Genomic DNA, 9,419 nt, shown 5'->3' on the forward strand with positions numbered 1-9,419 from the left:
TGTAGAGGAAATAAGGTGGTGTTTCGGCTGATGAATACCGTTATCCCTGGACCTTGGGCCTGATCTGAAAAAAATATCCCTGATGGCATAAAAATAATATAGCATATGTATTATAACTAAAATGAAACATATGCATGATAATAACCAATGTAATGAGTATAAAATAATGATAATACATATTTACAATATAATGTTCTCAATAGATTTGCGAGCAAAATATCATATGGCCATTCGAATGAGTTTGATTGTTGGCCATATATTTGATTTCACAATAAAATATATGTCATGAAAAAAATATATATGAATGTTACAAATCATTTGATAAAGCAAAATAAATATGTATATGATGAAACTGTCGTATCCGCATTTTACTCAGCCAAAGAGTCATGACACTCGCGAGCACGAATCAAAAAAACAACAACCATTCGATTATAACATGGTCAATAGACTGAATCTCTCATGCACATTTCTGCTTTTTCAAGCTGCCGTCCGTTCTGCTCAGATCGTCACATTCACATTCTATCTCTTTCATACCTCCATTCTACTCAACTCTTCATTCCTTCAGCTACAAGTCACACCCCATATGATTCAATAACGTTTGTCGCATTTGTGAATCTTCTCTTGAACGTGCGCTTTCATTCTGAGCTTTTCATAATTGAAAGCTCTGCTACAGTGGACTTTGTACACCTGAGATGTTGACATCCTAATGGAACGTACACACGGTCAAGCAGTTTGACCAACATTGACTCCACCTCTCGTTTGTTCCAACATCCATCAAGTTTTACTAACAGCGGCACGAACAATCAATTTATTCGACCAACAATATCACACACGAACGACCGGAGCGCTAACTTGAGCATCAACCATCAAAAAATATATGGGGTTTTGTGCAACTTCACTACAAATGCTCAAACATGTTCGGCGATCCTTGACTCCACCCCCGACAACTCAAACCAAAATCAAACCGTTTTAATTTTTTCCAACCGAGCCGCCAACTGTCAAATGGTTGTTCGAACAACTTCACACACGTTCCAACAAAGCAGCAACTGAAGCGTTTTCTTGGGGGTGGAGTCAATGTTCGTCGAACTGCTTGACTGGTGTGTACGTAGCATAACACTCAGACAAATATACATACATGAAATAAACAATTATCAGATGGTCGATCGTATTCACTACATCCTTTCCCTTCCCTACTCTTCTAATGTAGAAATTGTTAGCACTATTTATTTGCTCAATAGATTAAATGAACACCAAAATAAAAAATCTGTTATTAGTTATTAGTCGTCAAAAACAAAAAAAAACTCAACAACAATCCAAACAAAATATAAATATTCAAATTTATTCATAAAAAAATCAAATTCCAAATCAACCCCATTCTATTCAAATACCAAATCCACTCAAAATGAAATCCAATTCAAATTCTATCTGAATTCATTTCAACTCTAATTCAATTTAAATGTAAATAAATTCCAATAAAAATGTAGCCCAATCCAAACCTCAGCCAATTTAATTTCAATCTAAATGCAATTTGCATCCGATCCAATCCAAATCCAATCCAAATTCAATCCAAATCCAATCCAAATCCAATCCAAATCTAATTTAAATCCAATCCAAATCCAATCCAAATCTAATCCAAATTTAATCCAAATCCAATCCAAATCCAATCCAAATCCAATCCAAATCTAATCCAAATCCAATCCAAATTCAATCCAAATCCAATCTAAATCCAACCCAAATCCAATCCAAATCCAATCCAAATCTAATCAAAATCCAATCTAAATCCAATCAAAATCTAATCCAAATTCAATCCAAATCCAATCAAATCCAAATTCAATCCAAATCGAATCCAAATCCAATCTAAATCCAATCCAAATCCAATCCAAATCCAATCCAAATCCAAATCCAATTCAAATCTAATCTAAATCTAATCCAATCCAAATCCAATCCCAATCCAATCCAAATCCAATCCAAATCCAATCCAAATCTAATCCAAATCTAATCCAAATCCGATCCAAATCCAATCCAAATCCAATCCAAATCCAATCCAAATTCAATCCAAATCCAATCCAAATCTAATCCAATTCTAATCCAAATCCAATCTAAATCTAATCCAAATCCAATTCAAATCTAATCCAAATCTAATCCAATTCTAATCCAAATCCAATCTAAATCTAATCCAAATCCAATTCAAATCTAATCCAAATCCAATCCAAATCCAATCCAATCCAAATCCAATCCAAATCCAATCCAAATCCAATCCAAATCCAATCCAAATCCAATCCAAATCCAATCCAAATCCAATCCAAATACAATCCAAATCCAATCCAAATCCAATCCAAATCTAATCAAATCCAATCCAATCCAAATCTAATCCAAATCCAATCCAAATCTAATCAAATCCAATCCAATCCAAACCCAATCCAAATCCAATCCAAATCTAATCAAATCCAATCCAATCCAAATCCAATCCAAATCCAATCCAAATCCAATCCAAATCCAATCCAAATCCAATCCAAATCCAATCCAAATCCAATCCAAATACAATCCAACCAAAACCCATCCAAAATCAATACAAAATCCATACCAATCCAATCCAAATCCAATCCAAATCCAATCCAAATCCAATCCAAATCCAATCCAAATCCAATCCAAATCCAATCCAAATACAATCCAAATCCAATCCAAATCTAATCAAATCCAATCCAATCCAATCCAATCCAATCCAAATCTAATCCAAATCCAATCCAAATCTAATCAAAAACCAATCCAAATCCAATCCAAATCCAATCCAAATCCAATCCAAATCTAATCCAAATTAAATCCAAATCCAATCCAAATCCAATCCAAATCCAATTCAAATTCAATCCAAAACCAGTCCAAATCTAATCAAAATCCAATCCAAATCCAATCCAAATCCAATCCAAATCTAATCCAAATTCAATCCAAATCCAATCCAATCTAAATTCAATCCAAATCCAAATCCAATCCAAATCTAATCCAAATTCAATCCAAATCCAATCCAATCCAAATTCAATCCAATCCAAATCCAGTCCGTCCCCAATCCAAATCCAATCCAAATCCAATAAAAATCCAATCCAATTCCAATCTAAATCCAATTCAAATCCAATCCAAATCCAAATCCAATCCAAGTCCAATCCAAATCCAGTCCGTATCCAATCCAAATCCAATCCAAATCCAATCCAAATCCAATCCAAATCCAATCCAAATCCAATCCAAATCCAATCCAAATCCAATCCAAATCCAATCCAAATCCAATAAAAATCCAATCTAAATCCAATTCAAATCCAATCCAAATCCAATTCAAATCCAATCCAAATTCAATCCAAATCCAATCTAAATCCAATCCAAATCCAATTCAAATCCAATCCAAATCATATCCAAATTCAATCCAAATCCAATCCAATCCAAATTCAATCCAAATCCAATCTAAATCCAATCCAAATCCAATCCAAATCCAATCCAAATCCAAATCCAATCCAAATCCAAACCAATCCAAATCCAGTCCGTATCCAATCCAAATTCAACCCAAATCAAATCCAAATCCAATAAAATCCAATCCAAATCCAATCGAAATCCAATCCAATCCAAATCCAATCCAAATCCAATCCAAATCCAATCCAAATCCAATCCAAATCTAATCCAAATCTAATCCGAATCCAAGTCCAATTCAAATCCAATCCAAATCCAATCCAAATCCAATCCAAATCCAATCCAAATCCAATCCAAATCCAATCCAAATCCAATCCAAACCCAACCCAAACCCAATCCAAACCAATCCAAATCCAATCCAAATCCAATCCAAATCCAATCCAAATCCAATCCAAATCCAATCCAAATCCAATCCAAATCCAATCCAAATCCAATCCAAATCCAATCCAAATCTAATCAAAATCCAATCCAAATCCAAATCTAATCCAAATTCAATCCAAATCCAATCCAATCCAAATTCAATCCAAATCCAATCTAAATCTAATTCAAATCCAATCCAAATCCAATCCAAATCCAAATTCAATCCAAATCCAATCCAAATCCAATCCAAATCCAATCCAAATCTTGTCCAAATCTAATCCAAATCCAAACTTAATCCAATCCAAATTCAATACAAATCCAATCCAATCCAAATCCAAATCCAATCCAATCCAAATCCAATCCAAAATCATTCTAAATCCAAATCCTATTAAAATTCAATTCATATCACATCCATGCCTAATCCAAATTCATTCGAAATTCAATCCATATAAATTTCAAACCCAATCCAAATTCGATCCAATCTAAATCCAATTCAAATCAATCCAAATCCAATCTGAATCCAACCATAATTCAATCCAAATCCAATCGATATTCAATCCACATCTAATCCAAGTCCAATCCGAATGCAATCCATTCCTAATTAAAATCAATCGAATTCCAACCAAAACTCAATCCAAATCCAGTCCAAAAGCAAATCAAAGTCAATTGAAGTCAAATTTAAATCCAACTAGAATCAGTTACAAGATTCAAACAAAAAACAAATGATATCATATCTAAAAATTTGAAATTCAATCCAAATGCAAGGCAAAACCAAAATAAGATCCAATCTGATCCCAATCCAAATCCAATGCAATTCGTGTTTCATGTTTTCGCCAGGCTTCCTTTTTTTTTCCGCATTCGCAAAGTTTACTCTTCTATAGGGCACACATACGTAGTCCTACGTGTAAATGCCTTGTATTTCTGTTCGCTCCGGAATATACAAAAAAACCTAGTAATCCTGCTGCAAAAAAATGTGTCGGAGACCTGCTCGCCCCGGAATAAACAAAAAAAATGACTCGGAGACCTGCTCGCTCCGGTATCTTATTATCCTCGGGGGACCTGAACGCTCCGGCATTATCTTTTGATAATACTTGAAGACCTGCTCGCTTCAGTATTTTTTTTAATACGGAGACCTGCTCGCTCCGAAATTAACAAACATAAAAAGCTTCGGAGACCTGCTCGCTCCGGTATCTTATTATCCTCGGGAGACCTGCTCGCTCCGGGATTATCTTTTAATAATACTTGAAGACCTGCTCGCTTCAGTATTTTTTTTTAATTCGGGGACCTGCTCGCTCCGAAATCAACAAACAAAAAAAGTCTCAGAGACCTGCTCGCTCCGGTATCTTATTATCCTCGGGAGACCTGCTCGCTCCGGGATTATCTTTTAATAATACTTGAAGACCTGCTCGCTTCAGTATTTTTTTTTAATTCGGGGACCTGCTCGCTCCGAAATCAACAAACAAAAAAAGTCTCGGAGACCTGCTCGCTCCGGTATCTTATTATCCTCGGGAGACCTGCTCGCTCCGGGATTATCTTTTATTAATACACGAAGACCTGCTCGCTTCAGTATTTATTATTTTTAATTCGGAGACCTGCTCGCTCCGCAATGCACTACTTTAATCAAATCCCCAAACTTGGGCATACTTACCAGGTAACTAGCACATTAATGGATGTGGCAAGCACCATTTTTATGTGCCAGTTACAAAGTCAAACATAATTGCTGCGTAATGTCGTATTCCAGTATCTAATCCCACCTAATCCGTTTTTCTACAGTCCTCAGAGTCACTCCACTAAAAGAAACATACTTGCTCACAAAATACACTAAAACAATCACACCTTACATTCGCATTTACTATTTTCGCCAATCTATTTACTTTCTTTTAACAATTTTGTTTCATCCTACCGACTTCGCCATGTCGTATCCGCATTTTACTCAGCCAAAGAGTCATGACACTCGCGAGCACGAATCAAAAAAACAACAACCATTCGATTATAACATGGTCAATAGACTGAATCTCTCATGCACATTTCTGCTTTTTCAAGCTGCCGTCCGTTCTGCTCAGATCGTCACATTCACATTCTATCTCTTTCATACCTCCATTCTACTCAACTCTTCATTCCTTCAGCTACAAGTCACACCCCATATGATTCAATAACGTTTGTCGCATTTGTGAATCTTCTCTTGAACGTGCGCTTTCATTCTGAGCTTTTCATAATTGAAAGCTCTGCTACAGTGGACTTTGTACACCTGAGATGTTGACATCCTAACACTCAGACAAATATACATACATGAAATAAACAATTATCAGATGGTCGATCGTATTCACTACAGAAACATTATTACATTATTTGTTTTTATTTGTTTGTTTTCTTCCTTTCTTTTTTATGTCAGAAATGTATTTGAAAGTTAGAAATGATCAATTAAATCGAGGTAATATGGTCGGAGTTTTGCTAAGTTTTATTAAGTACTGATGAAATGCAACGAAAGTTTTCATGTAGTGATTCTTCTTGATCACAAATGTTTTTCAACTCAATAATGGCATATTCATATTACAAGCATTTACGAGGCATTTAGAGTGATAAATTTCATATGAAATGAAAATACGATGAGCAATCCTTGATATCAAGCTACTCTTCATCATGTGAGTAAAGTCGTGCTCTGAATAGGCTATAACAGAAGACATTTAATCTGTAATAGATTAATACATTTAAAAAATATCAATAAATTACGAGCTAAAAATCACAGGTGAATCATACTACGTTTACTACATACTACAAACCCTTTGCTACAGTGTCAAAGAACCCATACCATATATTATCTACTTTACATGTTTTGTACGGCAGGGTTTGCTTTGTTAAGCATTTGTCGACCTTGAGAGAAATGGTTCAAAAATACCAATCCGAAGAAGATGAATTTGATTTTGGTTCGATCCAGGTTGTTTAGATGAATGAAAATAATATCATGATATATAATATAACATGATATAATATTATATGATGAAATATAAACATTTATTGAGTATAATTGCAAGAAATTTGATGAATGTAGTAAATTATTGAAAACAATGAATGAAGCTCAACCGATTGATACCGAAGCTTGTTGTCATCTGATCGAACGTTTTGTTCACCTGGTTCTGAAAAAAGGTAATTCTACTATGGGATCACTAGAAAAAAAGTAGGTTCTGAAAAATGGTGGCTCTGGTATCGTAATCATTGAATATTTTTATTGGTGTCAACCGGCCCGACAAAGTAGTCGAACCTCCATTAGTCAAAACGGAAACCCGAAAACAAGTTATTTTGTATGGTAGGATTCGATTTCATAAATGTAATGTAATAATCACAAATTAAATGTTTTCCTATAACAACAGAATATTTATTCATAGGGTGTCTCGTATTACGAATATTATAAACATGTTTAGAAGGAGTAAAACGATTATAAAAAGTAAAATAATTGAATAAAACGTTACGATGTATGTAATATATGATGGGAAGATCCATTAATTACGTAACGCAAAAGTTGAGCATTTTCAACCCCCCCTCCCCCCTATGTCACACTTTTTGTATGAAACATCTGAAAATTTTGTATGGACCGTCACACTTCACTCAACCCCCCCTCCCCCCTCTAAGCGTTACGTAATTTGTGGACGCTCCCTAACCAATACGGAGACAATGAGTTTGGATATTTCCGTTGGTAAAAAATAACCCTTTAGCTGTTGTACACAATATACAGTTTATTTTATGAAAATACTGTTGAATACACTGCCATATGATGAAAATATTCCATATAATTTTCTATTTGAGCTCAAAGAGTTTAATTCATATACCCTTAAAAGAAATTTGATAAAATTGAAATGACTATATTAGAGGTGATGGACATTATGTGTTAAATAAATAGGAATGAAACAAATGTAAAGAATATGATAAGAATAATAAAATCAATAAATATTCTGAAAATATTAATTATAATAAGGTAATGAATTAACAATAAGAACTTCACTTGTCATAAGACGAGTATGCACAATCCCACTCAACTGTACCCCGACATATACGTACCTCGACCCCAACAGTAAAGCCGTCTTCAGTGTCTCGTACTTGACTCGACTTCGAGACGCCGAAGACGACCCCACCGCTGAGGTCGAAACACGCATCTGTCAAGGGACAATCAAGTGTTGGAACCAAATGGGACCGTACAAAATCGTCTTATGACAAGTGAAAATATTCCACTAAAAAGCTCAAAATAATTTTCTCAGGCTGACTACTTTACCCACAATTTAAAGACTTGGCAGCTCTTCGCTTCCGAGAGGTGGTAATCCTGAAAGATCTCCAGCAATGCCGGCGGCTACCATTTTCACTTGAGCACTATTGTCAGCTATTACGATCTATCTCATTGATCCGAAGAAAGCACGATCGGCTAACGGACGCCTTCAGGGCCGTATGGTCTCCCTCGGGGGTGTAGGTTAAGTTGGGTTAAGTCGACCATTCTTACCCGCGGAAGTTAATATTTGTACACCAACAATTTTCAAAATTTGAACAAGACAAAATGTCACACGCGAGAAAAAATGCTTCCGTTTTAAACGATGCCGAGTGTTTTTTTTTCATATTTGTTTATATGCATAAAACAAATTCTCGCCAAGCGCAATTTGTTGCAAACAAATCGGATGAGCATAAGAGCAAAAAATGGCATTTTATTGTTTTAAAATTAGTATTTTCGCCATAACTTTTGACCCAATTGTACGATCCGGCCAAGTTTCTATAGGAAACCATGGGACAAGATTCTGCGTCGAATGCAATCTGTTGCGAGCGACCTGAGAAGCACACATATTGCACATCAATCACAGTAACTTATATATGACCGGATTCAATCACAATATGGTTACTGCAACCAGATTTGTTAAACTTGTGTTGCTTGGGGAATATATGAAGTCTAAGTGCTAAAAAAGTGAGCAAGACTTTTTTGAACTCTTTTTCGCAATAAATAGTAATTTGACCATAACATCTAAGCCCATAGTCCGATCTGGCAAATTTTTAATAAGAAAATATGAGACACTCTGCGTCGAATGCAATTTAATGCGAGTAAATCGGTTGAGGAAAAGTGCCTGAAAAATGAGTGAGTTTTTTTTTTGCGATTTTTCCATAAAAACCCTGATTAATCCACCTAGCGGTGATGATGCCTTTCTCGTGCATTATAAAAATAGTATTTTGGCCATTACTCTTGAGCCCATAGTTCGATCTGACCAATTTTCAATAGGAAACAACGGTAGAGTATCCTGCGTCGAATGCAACTTGTTGTGAGTAAATCGGTTAAGGATAAGTACCTGAAAAATGAGTGACATTTTTTTACTTAATTTTTCTATAAAAAAGTGGTATTTTGGCCATAACTTCCGAGCCCATAGTCCGATCTGACCAATTTTCAATAGGAAACAATGGTAGAGTATCCTGCGTCGAATGCAACTTGTTGCGAGTAAATCGGTTAAGGATAAGTACCTGAAAAATGAGTGACATTTTTTTTGGGTGGGTGCGCACAGACACACACACACACACACACACACACATACACACAGACATCACCTCAATTCGTCGAGCTGAGTCGATCGGTATATAACACTATG

This window comes from Armigeres subalbatus, unplaced genomic scaffold (assembly GCF_024139115.2).
Source record: "Armigeres subalbatus isolate Guangzhou_Male unplaced genomic scaffold, GZ_Asu_2 Contig347, whole genome shotgun sequence".
Taxonomy (NCBI): domain Eukaryota; kingdom Metazoa; phylum Arthropoda; class Insecta; order Diptera; family Culicidae; genus Armigeres; species Armigeres subalbatus.